The sequence below is a fragment of the Narcine bancroftii genome, chromosome 8, assembly GCF_036971445.1.
Source record: "Narcine bancroftii isolate sNarBan1 chromosome 8, sNarBan1.hap1, whole genome shotgun sequence".
Lineage (NCBI taxonomy): Eukaryota > Metazoa > Chordata > Chondrichthyes > Torpediniformes > Narcinidae > Narcine > Narcine bancroftii.
Window position 1 is genome coordinate 150,528,769 of NC_091476.1, and position 17,898 is coordinate 150,546,666.

Sequence of the window (17,898 nt, forward strand, 5' to 3'; positions counted from 1 at the left end):
AGAGATTTTTACTGCATATGCATATTTATTTAATATTATTTTCTCTGTATGCATGTGATTATTATTTGATGTATGAGAAATGTATTGTGTGTGTATGTGTATGCCTGTGGTCCAGAGAAACACTATTTTGTTGGGTTGTATACATACAGTCAGATAATAATTAACTTGTAAAGTTTCCTGTCCTCCAAGGACTCCATTTACACCTCTTGCTGCCTAGGAAAGCAGCCAACATACTGAAAGTCTCATCGTACCCTGGACACACTCTCTCTCCTCCTTTAGGTTGAAGGCTTAAGAGTGTGAAAGCACACACCAACAGGCTTAAAGACAGTTTCTTCCCTGCAGCCATCAGGCTCCTGAATGAACCCCATGCTACCAAGCTGCCCTTGCTTGGTGCTAATTGGCCTTCCTTTTTGCTGTCACCCCATACTCTGTAAATGGTTCTCTTTACTCAGATGTACGAAACCCTGTCTGCTTGCTTTTGTGACCAATAGGTATAGATAGAAATGTAACCATAGCAACCCTCATTCATTTTTATCGATGCTGTCAAACTTTCTGTGACAGAATCAGTCATAAGTGAATTAGCTTGCACTGTGCAGCTTGCTACAAATAATTTACAAGTACAGAAATGGAAAAAGAAGCCATTTATGAAGCCATACCTGAATGAAACTCGCCACTACTACATTCAACAAACTCCAATAATGTAATAACGTTACCTACATTTTAGCCAATGCATTTCAAAGCTGTGCTAAAGTACAGTCGTGCGATGGCAGAGGTTTCATAACAAGCAAAATAAGCACTTTTTGGCATGCACACAAAATACACATTTTTTCCTTTGTTTTCCCTGTAAAGACATGCAAAGAGACACCACCTGTGGGTCCCACCACCTCCTTACAGCTGCATCTTGCACCCACTAACCCCCAGATTCGCACATCCTCCTGCCCAGTTCAGCAGTGAACCTGACTTGAGGCATCCAAGTCTCCCTCCTCAGCTGCTGGTTCCAAACTCTGAAGCGATTGGGAAGCTATCAGCTCCCGAAGCCCTTCAGGAGCACTGTACAGGTTGGAATCGATCAGAGAGCTCGTGCAGGCCTTTGAGGAGCAGATTCTACATGCTGGATATGGCACGTGCCAAAATCTCATTGATGACACTGTGTGTGTGTGTGTGTGTGTGTGTGTGTGTGTGTGTGTGTGTGTGTGTGTGTGTGTGTGTGTGTGTGTGTGTGTGTGTGTGTGTGTGTGTAAACTCCACTTGGAAAACGAAGGTGGCAAGATCTAAATGGACATTTTGCATCACTGATGGAGTATTACATGGCTGTGGGGGCTTTCTCAAGATGTTTGACATCAGTCCTGTGTAGACACTAACAACCACTCACTGCCAGTCTTAATCCCTTAATGACCATGAAGTTCAAGTTCATCATGACATGTACCAGTAGGTACATGAAGGACAGTGGCTGAGATACGATCGGCCATCTCACTCCATAATATTTCAGGGTCAGGTCCTGCATTCATTCACTGGGTGTGTAGTGCAGTGAGCCTCATAGATCCTGTGACCCACGTTCAATCCTGGCCACGGCTAGTGAATCAGAGTCCCCTAACCTGCAAAACTGCATGTGAAAGGCTGAGTCAGATTCCAGCATGCAATGGAGACTTGGGACTCAGCCTGGCAGTGGACTGTGATGTTGATGCAGCCCCTTAGGGAAATTCAAGCTTCATAAGCTTGCTGCCATCTTTTATCTCAGCCTTCTCAATGGGGGCTGTACAGCCTCCTTGGGGGGTCACGGCACATTTAAGGGGAGGGCATAGACTGAAAAATCATAAAATGTTATTTTATGTTTCTATGTAATTGGTAGGAAAGAAATACAGAAGAAATCAACTAAACAATTTCTCACAGGGAAGGGGGCCCGTAAACTTTGGGCAGAGTCATAAGGTGGGGGGGGGGGGGGGGGGGTGGGGGGGTCATAGCCGAAAAATGATTCGAAAATGGCTGTTTTATCTAACACTTGCTGGAACACCATTAACTGATGACTCCTTGTGGTCATCAGTGGTGTAAATTGGACCGGATCTGTCCAATTAGGCCAGTAGGGCTTAGTCACGTCCAACTTCTATCAACCCTCCTCTTTCCTATGTCTCACTGACCTGGTCTCACTGCGCCATCTCCTGCTCCAACCTCTCATGATCTGTTGATCATTGGGAATTTTGTGAAGTTGACCTGAACATGTTTGCCTTGGACTGTTAACAGCCAGTTACTGTATCCTTCTCAGGTTTTGAGCACAGACATCATCGGAAAGAATGGTACCCTGATTAAAATAGCACCCTCAGTGTTTTGCCATCTTGGGATCTCCATGGTCAGCCTTAGCACCTCAGTGACCATGTCTTTAAAACACATTCTTCTTTCCGTTCATAAATTGCAAGCTGCTGCTATAGACTGTTGCCAGAGTTCTGAATTTAGGGTTTATCCATCAATGAACATTTGTTCCAACAACAGCCCACAATATTCAAGCAGTGCAAACCATCAAGTAATTTCAAGAGGAACAGAATGGCCTGTGCTTCATTGGCACAACAGTGAGAACTCACAAACTTGCAACTGTGATGTTTCATCGTTTGGATTCACCAGTCTTATTCGTCCTCTCATAACAATCAGCAGAATTAGTTGTTAATTCACTAGTCATTCGAATCTGTAGCCGCAGGAATGTGACCACATGCTTCAGTGATGTGTTTTGGTTTGGTAGCTAATACTATGCAGTATAGAGAATGATTTACTGTAAAGCTTTCTGGTATCTTTAGTGTGATTACTCAGCTTGGCATAATAGAGGGAAGCTACATCAGTGTCCATTATGCTTGAGACAATCTCATTCCTTGAGGTAATGGTAATCTCAAATTATTTTCCAAAAGTAAGATATAGGAGTAAAACACCCTGGTTGAAGTAAAAACACAATGCTGGAGAAACTCAGCCAGTCAAACAGTGTAAATTTAGTTAAGTCAAGTCAAATTTGTTGTCATCTGATTGTACAAGTATAACCCGTCAAAACAGCGTTCTCTGTTCCTTGGTGCAAAAGGATGCAGACACACAACCAGACATAATGCACATACAGACAAACAACACATATGCAGGACAAGTATTTCATCTATACAAATAAATAAGTAAATATTGTTTCATGTATATGAAAGTATCAAATGGTTAGTGTGAGCAGTTCCATTCTCACTGCCTGTGGGAAGAAACTGTAAGTTAGAATGGCGCTGCTGGCTCCGATACTCCCGTATCTCTTCCCATACAGGAACAGATGAAAGATGCTGGATTCAATGTGGAAAAGATCCTCAATGAATTTATGTGCCCTCTTAAGACAACGATCCTGTTAGATCACGTCGATGGGAGGAGAGAGCTCCAATGATCCTTTCTGCCCCTCTTATGGTCCTATGGATTGACCTCTGATCCATTTCTCTGCAACAACCATACTTTGATGCAACTGGCCAGAATGCTCTCGATAGAGCTCCTATAGAAGGCCAACAAAATTATGGCCAATAGTCTTGTCCCCTTCAGTCTTCTCAGGAAGTGCAAGCATTGTTGTGCCTTCCTGACAAGTGAGGAGATGTTGAGTGTCCATGATAAGTCACGAGTTAAGTGAACTCCAAGGAACTTGGTGCTCTCCACTCTCTCTACTACTGAGTTGTTGATGTGTAGTGGAGGGCAAGAGGATTCCTCTTGAAGTCCTTGATCGTGTTCATTGAATTTTTCAAAGCTGAGATAGATTTTTGTTGGGTAAAGCCCGTAGATCAACTAAAGTAAATGGTTTTAAGTTACAGATCAGCCACAGTCCAATTGTAGAAAGATTCAAGGGGTTAAACAGCCTTCTCTTGAGTTTGTGTTTGCATGCCTTTCTGAAAGTTCCTGGGAAATTACTTGAAGACGAACAGGGGAGGTCTTTTTAGTATTGTAGGGTCAATATTTATCCCAAAGTTAAGAGAACTAGAACAGATTATCCACTTACTGTTTCTGGAAGCTTGCTGTGTATAAATTCCCTCCCATGTTTAATTGCAACACCAACTGCACTTGGAAGGTACAAGGCTGCTAATTGGTTAAAAAATATATCAGGTGTCTATCGATCACAAAAGCCTGAGATCATTATGTAATTACAAATCTCTCTGTCTGCTAGATTTACTATCTGTCTCTCTCCTTTTGGACTTTGTGTGGTGTCTGTCTCTGGGTGATGTGAATGTACCGGTAATCATGTCCATTATTTAATTGCTTTGACATGTTAATGTTGATTTGGAAATTGTATCAAGCCAGGCTTGTCTCAGGATCAGGTGCAGATTTGTTAGTTTTAAAAATGTGACAGGATATTTTAATGATGAAAATGGAGGAAAAAAAAATTTGATGTAGGATTTTTAACCTTTTTTTAAATGATACTGCACAGAAGAAGGCCCTTTCAGGCCCATGAAACCCTGGCCGCCTACCCCATACATTAATAGAGGGTGGGAGGAAACCGGAGCACCCTGGGAAGACCTATGCAGGTCACAGGGAGAACATGCAAACTCCTTCCAGACAGTGATGGATTATATATGGAATGAGCTGCCAGCAGAAGCAGAGAGGCTGGGACAAATCTAATTTTAAAAGGCATATAATCTGGAACATTGAGAGAAAAGTTTCAATGGATTTGGGCTGAATGCAGGCAAATGGAACCAGCTTGGTCAGCATGGACAGGTTGGGCCAATGGGCCTGTTTCTGTGATGTAGAACACTGATTTTCTGATAAGAGACACTTGATGTCTTTTATTCATTTTATCACCTTATATAATCTTCAACCAACCCCAACCAACCAATTTTCCCCTGCAACCGCTGCAACCGTGTCTGCCTGTCCCGCATCGGACTTGTCAGCCACAAACAAGCCTGCAGCTGATGTGGACATTTACCCCCTCCATAAATCTTCGTCCACGAAGCCAAGACAAAGAAAGATAATCTTCAGTCAAAGATATAAAGTTCAGGTTTTCCAATCTTCCTTTCCAAAGGATTTAAGAAGAAAATAGGAGAGACAGAGAAGGAGAGACAAAGAGAGTGATATTTAGACATCAATATTTTTATTAGTTTCTTTGTACAGGTACATTGAAAATAAAATGGAATATTAACAAATCTTATAAAGTAATGCAACCTATGTTACATTAAAAAGAAATGGGAAAAAACCCCACTAAACTACTATTTTACTTATCTAACCCCACCCACCCTGGAGAGGCTATTGGCTTAATACAGACAGACCACTACTGATAATAAACAAAAATAAGGTAACCAATGGGGTCATAAACCATCTAGGCAGGTGTTGCGTGGTGAGTGATGTGGGAAGGAAGGGCAAATGGATAAGTGAAAGGTTCAGGTGGAAAAGGAGATTTATTGATGATGAGTTTATTGACATATGCATGTACAGTGTACAAATTGACTGAAATTCTTACTTGCAGGTGAACAGATTCTTCATAAAATAAAGTGCAAAAATAACTAAAAAATCTACACGTTTTTAATTGAATTAAAAGCAGACAATAAATAAAAAAGGATTGATCATAAAATTCACAGTTATCCTTGTGCAAAACCGTGCCTTTGGGCAATCCTTTTGTGGTTTTGGAGAAGTCCATGGTTAGTGTAATAAGAGGAGGTTCAAGAGCCTGATAGCTTTTGGAAAGAAACTGTTCTTGAACCACGAGGTGCTGGGCCTCAGGTTTCTGTATTTTCTGCTCAGAAGGTGACTATGAGAGGAAGTTGTGACCAAGGTGATGATGGCTACCTTCTTGAGGCAGTGTCTCAAAATGGTTTGGTTTCCCCCACCAAAGGATACCAGTTACCTACCTCTATCCTATCTCTGCCTTTCATAATTGCATTCATTTCTATAAGGTCCCCTCTCATACTTAAAAATTCCAGTGGGTAACCCCCTCAACACAAAACTGAACAGAAGATGATACAACCTAATTATCTTAAGAAGGTCTTCTTCTTTGGCTTGGCTTTGCGGACGAAGATTTATGGAGGGGTAATGTCCACGTCAGCTGCAGGCTCGTTTGTGGCTATTGCCCTTGGAAAAAAACTGCTTTAAAAACACTCATTAATCACACCATTGCTTTGCAACAACGCTGCCAAATCTCCAGACAAGCTGTAGAGTTTAATGAAAGCTTCACTGATAACAGTTGTGGAAGGTTTGCCCCTGCCTCTTTATATATTTAGATGCTGGAGTTCCTCGTGAACCATTCCCCACTCTTTATTTTACCCTATTAATGCACCCTTTAATTCATTACTCCTTCATTTCTCTGCAGCTCCCCTTAAAAATACTCTATGCCACACATGTCAAACTCTGGCCCGCGGGCTAATTATATTTGGCCCGCAAGATCATTTCAAAAATGTATTAGAGGTGGCCCGCCCTGCAGCGAGAGCCGATGCTGTTTTTTGGTAATGTCACCCCCACCATTCTCCCCCTTCATTGCCCATCCTTCCCCATTGTAACACGAGAAGTTTGTCGCTGTCATCAGCCGGCAAGCCAGTTGGAAGGCTCCCCGCACAACCAGTCAGTGCTCCCACCTGTCGAGCGGTGCGGCGGATGGGCGAGCGCCTGTGATTTCCTGTCGGCGCGACGGGCATGGCAGGCTGTGCACGGCCCCCGGGCAGCGCGATCCCCGCGCGACTGGCACCGGACGGCCCTTCCACAGCGCGAGCGCACTTCTCCTGGTCGCCACGGCCTTCAGCGCTTCCACCCGCGTGGACCCCAGGGACGGCTTGTTCGACCCTGCATGTGAAGAGAGAGATGGTGGCTGTCCGCAAAGGCTGATCGGCAGCGCGCTGGGCCTGAGTGGGTGGGTAAGCAGGGGTGGGCAGAGGGTGTAGGTGAGGAGTAATGGGCAGGGGAAGTTATGGTGGTGCGAGGGGCAGTTAGAGGGAGGGATGAGTAGAAGGAGGGGTGGATAAGGAAGCGGTAAAAGGGGAGGGGCAGGGCGAGTAGGGGAGGGGTGATTAGAGGGTGAGAGACGGGTAGAGGGAGGAACAGGTTGAGGGGAGAGGCAGTAGAGGGGAGTGTATAGGATTGGGTGGGTAGAGGCAGAGCGAGTGGAGTGAGGGGTGAGTAGAGGTTGGGTAAAGGACTGGTCAGGTAGAGGGATGGTGGGTCGAGGGTGAATAGAGGCCTAGAGCCTGAGGAGTGAGCAGGAAATGCTGAGTCCTGATGCAGGCCAAAATGGACACAGCTTGTGAATGCTGACTACATCTCCACAGGGACCAAATAGGTTTCCCTCAGGTCAAGCAAAGGGTGAACTTGAGCTACCAACTCCTGACCTGTAACATTATCCTCCTAAAGTTATATCCTAAAGTTTAACATTACATATGTTGAAAGAAGAGAAAACATGCAGATGTTGTTGAAAAATTTCAATAAATATTTAGTTCGGCCCTCGACTTAGTCCAAGTTTTTAATTTTGGCCCTCCGTGAATTTGAGTTTGACATCCCTGGTCTATGCCATTTGTTTCTAATTCTAATTCGTGTGTTTCTTATTCCTCAAAAAACAAGGATAAAGGGAAAGACAAATAGCGAATGATGGCATCGAAGTTACTGGAGAAATTTCTGAGGGACAGAAGGTCAGCATTTAGAGAGGCAGAGGTCAACAAGAACAGTCCGTATAGAGATATTAATGGAAATTGATGGTTAATTGGTATAAAGCAGAAATAAGAGGTTCTGGAAATCTGGAGTAAAAATAGCAGCTGAAAATACTCAGGTCGGGCAGGATATTTGGAGAGAGAAATACTGCAATGTTTCAGGTTCGTGACCTTTCATTGGAAGTGAGAAAAGTTAGAAATAAAACACTTCAAAACGAACAAGGATTGCAGTTTTATTGGATGTAGTTGGGTGGTACGAGCTCGTGGGCCAGAAGGATCTGTTACCGTTCTGTATGACTAAACATGCTCACAGGATCATGTTTCCTTGTTTAGTTTGTCCGGAGACTTTGGGAGAGAGGGGGTTTTCTTTCTTCACGATCTGGAATTCTATCTTGACCTCCCTCATGGGCCAAGCTAGCTTCCCTATCTTATCAATGTGCTCCTTTATTCTGTTTCTGGATTGACTGGTCAAGTGATGAGACCTGATACTTGGCTCATCTGTTCGAAACATGGGACTTGATCATTGTGAAAAGATTAGGGATCAGATCATTTGCCTTCTGCCTTACTAGTGATCATACAATATAACCAAACTGCATCTCCTGTCATAAAAATCAGCCACTCTTCATTACAATAGATTCAGGCCTGACCTCAGGAGATCTGCAGAAAAAGGATAACCGTGTGTTCTACTGGATTAAAAACTATCTGTCCCCGAAGGTGTACTGCAGTTTGCAGTCTTAGATTATTTAAATCTTACAGCACAATAACAGGCCTTTCGAGCCCATGAGGTTGTACACCCAATTAACCTTCAACCCCCGGAAGTTTTTGAATGGTTGGAGGAAACCAGAGCATCCGGAGGAAGCCCATGCAGAAACGGAGAGAATGTACAAACTCCCTACAGACAGCACCGGATTTGAACCTGGGTCACCGGCCCTGTAATAGCATTGCGCTAACCACCATAATAGCTGTGCCGCACATCCAAATTTTATTTTTGAATACCTCAACTTATTAAACCAGTAATTGCTTTGACCTCCTCAGCTTCATGTTTCCACTCTGGGATGGAGAGTCAAGGATTTAAATAAATCATTTACTTCATAGCCTCTGTGTCTCCTGACTGACTAATACAAAACCCTTGTAACTGCCTATAAGCCCATTCATGGCCCAGCTTGATCCAGCCTAATCCTTCAAACTACCCTCCGATCCTGATTGTTCCTCCAATGTTTTGTTATTCTCCGCTGCTGAACAGTGCTTGTGGTATGCAATGCTTGTGTGTGACAAGCCATCTCGCTTCCCTTCTCCCAAAGTTGTCCACAATGTGCAGCTCAGCTGCAATGCACTTCATCCTCTCCAAAGAAGAGTTTCAGCTCGAAATGTTGACCATTCAGTTCCTCCCACAGATGCTGCTTGACTTGTTGAGTTCCTGCAGCAGTTTGTGGTTAGCTTCAGATTCCAGCATCGGCAGTCTCCTGTGGGTCTCCACTTCTATTCCTGTCAAGAATATTATTTTCCATTTTTTTTCTCCCTGGCTCTCCCATAAATATTGACATCTTCCCTGGGATCTTCTCAAGTTGCATCAAGCTTCTGGGGTTCCTTCAGTAAATATTGACATGTTCTTGAGAATCCCACCAAGTGAACCTCTGAAAGCCCGATTGGTGCAACTGAAACGAAGACAGTGGTTTTATTGCTGAAGACTTTTTCTGAGTTTAAAAAGTAACAAAAATAATGTGCATGTCAGAAATAAGTAAATAAAGAGCATTGACCAAACCTGTGATGCTGGATTCCCCAGAGAGCCTCTAACAGATTCCCCTGAGGTTGGACCATCCCGGTTTGAAAGCCTAGGTCTTTCACATCAGAACACGGACCAATTGAACCAAACTTCCTGAGCCACGTTTGTGTTTAATTTAAAGCATGGTGTTAGAAAGATGCACACAAGTAAATAAATCAAACATTGGCTGCACTCTTTGGCACCGTGTTGCACCTGTGTGGATAATGCGGAAGGAAATATTTGAAGAGATTGGCAAGAGAACATTTATACTGGAGCGATGGAATGTGACTTGGATGTTTACAAGTCTGTTGAAACAGCCTCTCTGTCCTGCCACCTTCACTTCTCCCTCTAGATTTTACTCGATACAGGGAAAAAAAAATGAAAGCGGATGATGGAATCTGGAACAAAAACTAACAGAAGGCTGGAAGAACGTTGGGTCAACCAGCATCTATGGAGGCAAAACAGTGTAATTTGATGTTTTGGTTTGAGGACTGAGAAAGAAGAGGAAAGATGACTAGGGTGGTGGGATAGAGACTGAGAGATAATGGATGGAGCTAGATGGGTAGAGGATGATAGGCAGGTGGAACCAGGTAGAAGGAGGTGGATAGGAGAGGTGGAGAAAGGGAGACGAGACTGACGTTGACAGGTGAGTGTTTGTGGGAGAATCGCACTGGGGGCATGGGTACCTGAAATTGGACAATTCATTGTTCATAAGCTACACAAGGCGAATTTGGCATAGTTCTTCCAATTTCGTTTTGGAGAAGGATGATGATAGATGAGCCATTGTGGGAGTGCGAAGGAGGGTTAAAATAATGTACAACTGGAAGCTCAGGATGGTCGCTGTGAGCAGAGTGTAGGTGCTTCACAAAACGGTTGCTGTTTTACGCTTGGTTCCTCCAAAGTCACGGGGGCCACCTCATGAGCACTGAGTGCAGTTAACCAAGTGGGAGAGGTGCAGGTGAACCTCAGGTTCAGCTGGGTGAGTTGCACAGTCCCTGGATGGTAGTGAGTGAGTTGCTAATGTGCCAAGTGTTACACCTCGTGTGTTTGCAGGGAACAGAGAGGGTGGGGACCAGGGTGTGACAAAGATGGTGACAGAAAGCAGAATGGGGAAGGTGACATAGGTGGTGAGATAAACTTGGAGGTGGCAGAAATGTGGAAGAAGGCTGATGGGGTGAAATACGAAGAGTACAGGATTTCTAATGTGTTATGACTGGTGTAAGGGAGAGGATAATGGTGAATGATAGAATCCATGTGTGGGCTTCATCAACGATGGTCGAGGAAAAGCCACGTTTCTGGATTTCAGGTGCGCTATAATGGACAATTGCATCTTGGGTATAGAGGTGGCAGAGACAGAGAAGTGAAGAAAAAGGGATGGCATTCTTACAGGAAGTAGGGTGGGAGGAGATATGGTCGAGAGAGTGGGGTTATAGAAGACATTAATGGAAAGTCTGACTCCTGAGATGGAGGTAGAGCGATCAAGAAAAAAGGAAGGGAAGTGTCAGAGATGGTGCGAGTGGATACATTGGTGACAAAGACAATTATATTGATGGATCCTGCATGAATGCAAGAAGCAGCACAAAGCAGTCTAAAAGGTTGAGGAGAAAGAATTGTGGATGGTGGAGGGAAGTGCCAGAATTGGCTTGGAACATGTTATTTCCACATCGCCAATAATGTGACCATTATTACTCTTTTGATCTGCAGAAAATAAGAGGAATCAAAAGGGAAGTTGTTGTGCACCATCCGTCCTCTCCTCTGTCCTGAGACAGAGCCTGGACCCAAAATGTGGACCAACACTTTTTGTCTTCACTGATGGCAGGTTCAAAAACCTGATCACCGTTGGGGGAAAAATAAGCTGCTGTTAAAACCAGAGGTGTTGAATTAAGGCTTCTATACCTCAGCCTGAAGGAAGCAGTGAAAGAGATTGTGACCAGGGGTCTTAATAATTCTTTATTGTACTTAGAAATAGATTAATTTTTACAGCACTTTTCACAACATAAGGGTTTACAGAATATTTTATAGTCAATGAATTTCTGAAATGTCGCTACTAATAATAATGTTGGAAATCGGAAAGCTACCAAAGACAGGAATATGATTGTTATCACACCGTCTGTTTAAATGTTGATGTTTGAGGGGTAAATGGTGAACAAAATAACTTAAGGCAGGCTACATCTGCCAGCTACCCTGAGCTTCATGATCAGCTCTTCATCCAGTTAATATGCTTGTGACCTTTGTGTTGATCCAAGTGGATGTCTGACACTCCAACAACTGAAGGACAACACTACAGGTAAAGGTTCCATTATTGTCATGTAGTACTACATTTAGAATGTAATATATATGAAATTCTTTTGACTACCATAAGGCAGACGGAGAGCTGCGTTGTCCAACACTCCTCCCAGAAACCTGCAGCATCTGGTGTTCTTAGGCGGTACTGATCAGGCCTGAGACTTCTAAGCTTCCAAAATCAGACAATTTCAGGCGTATTAGGCTTCGCATTGCAATCACTCCTTTGCTCAGGTTTATGTTGTGGGATATGAACCCATGATTTCCTAACTCTGATGCAATCATAGAACCATCTGGGCCTTGGAGATAATTATTTCAGGGAAGTGAATGTAAAAAAAATTGGCTTTTTCCAAAAATTGTGGTGTAAATGCCGCAAATACAACAGACCCAGTGTCTGTTTAGAGGGCTGGATTATCTGGTCTGCACTCAGCTATGAGGAGAGTACATCCCTTCACCACTTCTGGTCAGAAGGTGCACTGATTGGTGGGAGTCTTGAACCTGCCAATCTTTTGACCTTCTGCCTGTTAGGCAATCTTTTCCCCAGCTGGTCTCTCTCTGGAAGCTTAATCTCCTGGTCAAGGTTTCAATAGGTAACCCACCCTTTTGTGATCTAGACTTTGAGGCTTCTCAGCGAGTGAGACCCAAAGAAGGAAGAGGGCCATTAGCTTATTTGGATGAGGCAATGGTTGGGGGAAGAGGGACAGACTCTGGAAGAAGTGTGGCAGACCTTAAGTGGGAGAAGGGTCTCTTGGAGCACCTTGATCCAAGGTCATAGAAAGAGAATGATGCAGAGCCTGGGTCACATTTGAGGTGGACATTGTATAAAGGGGAATCCTTATGCTTCCTCTCAGCTGGTTGAACATGGAAAACATTGACATTTCAAAATCAGAATTTATTGTCCTGAACAAGTCATGAAATTTGGTGTTTTGCGGCAGCGTCACAGTGGAAAAATTCATATTATAACCATCTTACAGCAATAATATATAAAAAAAGAAAAATAGTAGTGCCTGAAAAGTAAGGCCGTGTCTTTGGTTCATTGATTATTCAGGAATCAGATGGCAGCGGGGAAGAAGCTGCCCTTGTGCTGCTGAGTGCTCTTGTTTAGGCTCCTGTACTTTTTTCCCCGATAGTAGCAGAATGAAGAGGGTCTTTGAAGATAGAGGCTGGTTTCATAAGCTACTGCTTCATTTAGATGTTCTTGATGGAGTAAGCTATGGTTTCTAAGCTCTGGTCCTTATTTGAGGTTAGAGTGCAACAAGCACAACTTCAACAAGAAGACACAGCTGAGAGCCTCCTCACAAAGGGATTCCCTTCCTATCACCCAGGTGGATCCTACAGACATATTGAGGCCAGTCGCGTGACTTCTTCCACACTCAAATGATTAATGAGGCCACTTTGCAGTGCTCAGTGGCACTGCCTCATGGACGGATGTGCAGTTAGGTGATCAGAACTTAGAGTAGTCAACAGAAATACTGGTGCTATTTAATTAAAAAAAAATTTGGACATGCAGCATGGCCATTTCAGCTCACGAGCCCGTGCCACCTAATTACACCTAATTGACCTACAACCCTCATACATTTTGAATGGTGGGAGGAAACAGCAGCACCCAGAGGAAATTCCCAGAGACATGGGGAGTATGAACAAATTCTTTTTAGACAGCGCCAGATTCGAACCCCGGTCGCTGGCATTGTTGCAGTGTTGTGCTAACTGCCATGCTAACCATGCTGCCCAATTGTATGTGAAATGAAAAGAAAAAACTGGCCAACAGTTCAAGAGAAGAATTGTTGTCAAAATCTCTTCCAACAGTGTTAATTTCCACTGTGAATAATTGTCTGAAAACTGCCAATGGTGCGTAACATTGGGGCCTCCACATGTTGCTTCACAGAGAGTCTTCACTGTACTTGTTCCATCATTTTAATTTAATCTTCAATAAGTGCAGGGAAAAATGTAGGTGCAGAATTATTAAATCAAAGCCCATGAGCCAGGGTGTGTGGCCAAGGTAGACAAGGGCATTGCACAAGTTAATATTTAGTAATGCAAACAATTAGATTGCCATTTTGGATAAGATCTGCCCAACAGCTCAAATGCTAAATTTGTGCATTGGAAATAATATACCTACTGTTAAATTCCTTTTGCATTTCACATTCAAAATATTTAATATAGAATAATCCCTGAGTTTAGAAAAAAAAAGTTATTATGTACGTTTTCTCCTCTTTACCTGAGGGATCATTTTGAGATTCAGGATAAAGAGCGGAATTCACAACCTGTGGATATCCCACGGCCATTTACAGCATATAAGGGATGTTGGCTGTGTCATCATGTGATAGTGTGAACAAGGTACAGGGCAGATAAATAGTACCATGGTTACCTCTTTTTTTGACTCTGCGAAAGATAGCAACTCCAAAGGTACGACTCTGAAGTTCTTGTTTTGGGGGAGACAGACTAGATTCTGTGCTCCAATTACGAGAGAGCCAAGAGTTCCCAGCTCTCTAATTGGGGATGGAGAGGGACTACCAACAGTGCCATAGTTAACATCGGTGGGATCTCATCACAAAGAAGTTAACCTTTTTCTTTGCCAACACAAAGTTATTTTCCTTTACATATGCCTCACTTCACTAAAGTTGTCACCATTCTAGAACTTCCCTGAAATCAACGGGATTGCAGGGCAGAAATAAACATATACTTGCAGTGGCACAGTTAGTGTAGTGGTAGATGAAACACTAATACAGTGGCAGCAATTAGGACTGGGGTTTGAATCCTGCACTCTCTGTAAGGAGTTTGTGCGTTCTCCCTGCTTCTGCGTGGGTTTCCTCTGGGTACTCCAGTTTCCTCTCACGGTTAGAAATGTACTGGGGGTTGTAGGTCAATTGGGTGTAATTGGGCAGCACGAGCTTGTGGGCCGAAAGGGCCTGTTACCATGCTGTATGCGTAAATTTAAAATTAAAAAGAATATTGTATCATTTCCATTTTCCTCCAAATTCCAAGGTGATTTTTTAGTAATTTTGATTTAATTATCTATGATGGTATGACAGGACTTAGAATATTCAAAAAATTGATGCTTTTTTTGCAAAGATGTTTGTGGAGATAGCAATGATGTTAGTATGGATAGTGGAAGACAAACTATATCCACTTTGGTCCTTGGCCTAATGAATCCCCCTTTTACTCTATTTTTTCTTAAATTGTTCCTGTATTTGGAGAGGCAGTGGCCTGGAAGTTTCTGCAATGCCCAAATTTATTTTGGGACCTCTGTGTGAATGAAACACTTCACTTGGAAGTGCAGGAAATGAGCAGTAGTATTGCCAGGGCAACACATGCACTGAAGTCACTTGGCACAACATTTATCTGTGGTTGTGTGGCCCATGAATGTTCAGGCTTCTTGTGCAGAAGTGGGCTGCCACAGGCCAGGGGAGGGATCCTTCAGTTTAACCTGAAGAGAACCAACGTGGCTTGGTCTTTGGCCATGGGAGTCCAGCTCATGGATCTTCCTGCATCTGAGCCCTGTTCTCAGGTTTTTACTTTCCCCTCGCTCCCACTCAGTGCAGATTCTTGTTGAGTTGTCTTCCCCAAACCCTCCAGAGTCAGTGGTGAAGATCTCTTCCATCCCACAGCTGACTCTGAATGGTTCCTCTTTCTTCCCTCCCTCTGATCACCTTTCCCTCGATCATCCATGTCCTAAGCCTGTCAAGAGCTGACTGCACACATCATGTTTGTGCTAGGTATCAAAAAAGTTATAAAACATGAAGTTCAAGTCTGATTCAGGTTCAGTCAGTTCAGGCTGGGTTTTAATCTGCTACCCAAGCACACCTTTCTCGTTGAGTCCCTCCTTCCATGGCCAACCCGAGTTAAACAATGAGGAAGCTGATGAATGTCAGGATATTGAAGTGTGGAAAGCTGAATGTGTAGGGTTTGAGCTCAGTAGAAAATTATTGCAGGGGTTCATGCACAAATCTCAGAGAGGACTGCATGAGGTGCTGGTGACTTTGATTCATTGAACAATTTCCCAACCACTCTCATTCCAGCTCTGTCCTCTTTCCAATCAGTCACCAAGTTTTAGGCTGCTGTGCATAACTGCGTCCAGAGTTTTTCTCTCTACTCTTCTGCCTGGACCTCAAGGTTATTAGTGTTAGCTTGTACTATACCACTCTGTGACTGACATGGATATCAGCACACAAAATCTACCACCATTTGAACAGGGAATTGGAACAGTATTTGGGAAAGTATGTTGTACCAAATATTGTGGTAAAAGACAAGAAGATAGGGTCAGGGTCACTTGACATAAGGGTGAAATAAAGCGTGTCTGATCTTGAAATTCTACAATTTGGATTGTGGCATCCAAGCCAAGTGTTGTGAACCCACAGGAATATTCCAGACAGCTGCATTTTAATGCTGACTCACTGTTTAGTTGCCTTTTTAAGTCAATGAAAGTGGCATTTCCTCTTTTTAAGGATTAAACCAGCTTTCTTTTGTCGCAGATATTATCAGCACAAATTGTGAAGTTTAAGAAGAATGTCCTGAGGTGCAAGTGATAATTTATTGCTGTGACATCCAGCAAGAAGTTTCACCACTTCCTATGACAGGTAAGAAGATGCTGTTAATTACAGATTGTACATGTATTAATATGGTGCTACCCATTCATCTCGTCAGCCATGTTTGTGCAAGCTCCAACAATATGATGGTGACACAAATCTGCTACAACTATAAGAGATCTTCAGGAACACTTAAATATCACAAGAACACAAGATAAAGGAACAGAAGTAGGCCATTTGGCCCATCGAGTCTCCACCACTCCACCTTGAGCTCAACCATTTTCCCATCTAGTTCCAATTTCCAATCCTTTTCCTCATATCCGTTGGTATCATGACTTATTAGATACCTATAAACTCCCCCAGCGACTTGGCCTCCACAGCTGTATGTGGTAACCCTCTGGCTAAAGAAATTTCTCCTCATCTGTTTTAAATGGGACCCTCTAAAGTACAACCAAGCCACACAGTACAATTCAGACAGACTTCATTCGATTAATGCTAGTGGGAATGAGCAGTCTGTAGTGTTGGGTAGACAAGGTCACGCCACTAAAACTGTTTGGTCTTGTTTGAAGAAAGAAGTCACAGGGTACAATATTTAAGGCATTTTCCTGCATACAAATTGGATATCATTTCTTTGAATATATTGTTACATTTTGCATATCCTCTTCCTAAAGATAGGGAAATGATTTGTCGTCAGTCATTTGTTCTCACGTTTAAGTCATAATTAAGAGATATCTTTCTGGTATATAAAAAACCAACAGAAATCTGGAAGGGTTGTTCTCAGTACACATCAATATCCACTCTCTTCCTGCCTGATTCCTTGTTTCCAATTAACACATGCAAATGGCTAGTTTTACTCTAATCTTAAATTATTGAAGTTAACAATGGTGGCCAAAACTTCTGAGCAAAAACAATGCCATCCTGGGACTGAGTGGCGCTGCCAGCATTACTGGACGTTTACTGCAGCCTTTGACAATCTACATCATGTCTGACGAGTAGTAACTCAATCACCTGCTTTTTTGGACAGGAAACCACTTTATGAATGGGCTGTCTTTTTGACAGCTCATTGACACTTATCAGTAGTCAATTAGTCTTTGGCTTGGCTTCGCGGACGAAGATTTATGGAGGGGGTAAATGTCCACGTCAGCTGCAGGCTCGTTTGTGCCTGACAAGTCCGATGCGGGACAGGCAGACACGGTTACAGCGGTTGCAGGGGAAAATTGGTTGGTTGGGGTTGGGTGTTGGGTTTTTCCTCCTTTGTCTTTTGTCAGTGAGGTGGGTTCTGCGGTCTTCTTCAAAGGAGGTTGCTGCCCGCCGAACTGTGAGGTGCCAAGATGCACGGTTTGAGGCGATATCAGCCCACTGGCGGTGGTCAATGTGGCAGGCACCAAGAGATATCAGGCAGGCATCAGGATATCTGGAGGCTGGGGGTTCTGTAGAAAAGTTGAGAATTGATTCCTGTCTAACTGGAAGCTTCTGACAGACTAAAAATTATGCTGGTTTTCTTATAAACACAACTTTCTACACTCTCATTCTTCTGTACTCCATTGAATACAGTCCAAGAGCTGATAATTGCTCCTCATATGTTAGACCTTGCATTCCAGGAATCATCCTTGTAAATCTTCTCTGAACTCTCTCCAACATCAGTACATCCCTTCTAGGATAATGGGCCCAAAACAGCACACAAAACACTAAATGAGGTCTCACCAGTGCTCCACAGAGC

General features: G+C 43.3%; 1 long non-coding RNA gene across 2 annotated transcripts in view; it reads left to right on the forward strand.

Moving 5' to 3' along the window:
- Positions 1–17,898, forward strand: part of LOC138741892 (uncharacterized) — a 212,582-nt gene that overhangs the window by 54,210 nt on the left and 140,474 nt on the right. For both annotated transcript variants that reach the window (XR_011343852.1, XR_011343853.1), the window contains one exon: positions 16,125–16,229. This is a non-coding gene — a long non-coding RNA (uncharacterized lncRNA). The remainder of the gene's footprint in view (positions 1–16,124; positions 16,230–17,898) is intronic.